Source organism: Etheostoma spectabile, chromosome 21 (assembly GCF_008692095.1).
Source record: "Etheostoma spectabile isolate EspeVRDwgs_2016 chromosome 21, UIUC_Espe_1.0, whole genome shotgun sequence".
Taxonomy (NCBI): domain Eukaryota; kingdom Metazoa; phylum Chordata; class Actinopteri; order Perciformes; family Percidae; genus Etheostoma; species Etheostoma spectabile.
In genome coordinates, this window is record NC_045753.1 from 14881349 (window position 1) to 14881595 (window position 247).

Here is a 247-nt window from a genome sequence, read left to right on the forward strand (position 1 = left end):
GCCAGCCAAGAGTCTTTCAAGTCTTGTTTGAGGTATCTTTGCCCATTCTTCCTTCCAAAAGTCTTCTAGTTCTTTGAGTCTGTCACGCGTTGCTCTTTTAAGGTCTATATAGATATAGATAGATATACATAGATTTTCAATTATGTTGAGGTCAGGAGATTGTGAAGGTCATGGCAAAAACTTCAGTTTACGCCTCTTGATGTAACCGACCATGGATTTTGAGGCGTGTTTAGGATCATTATCCATT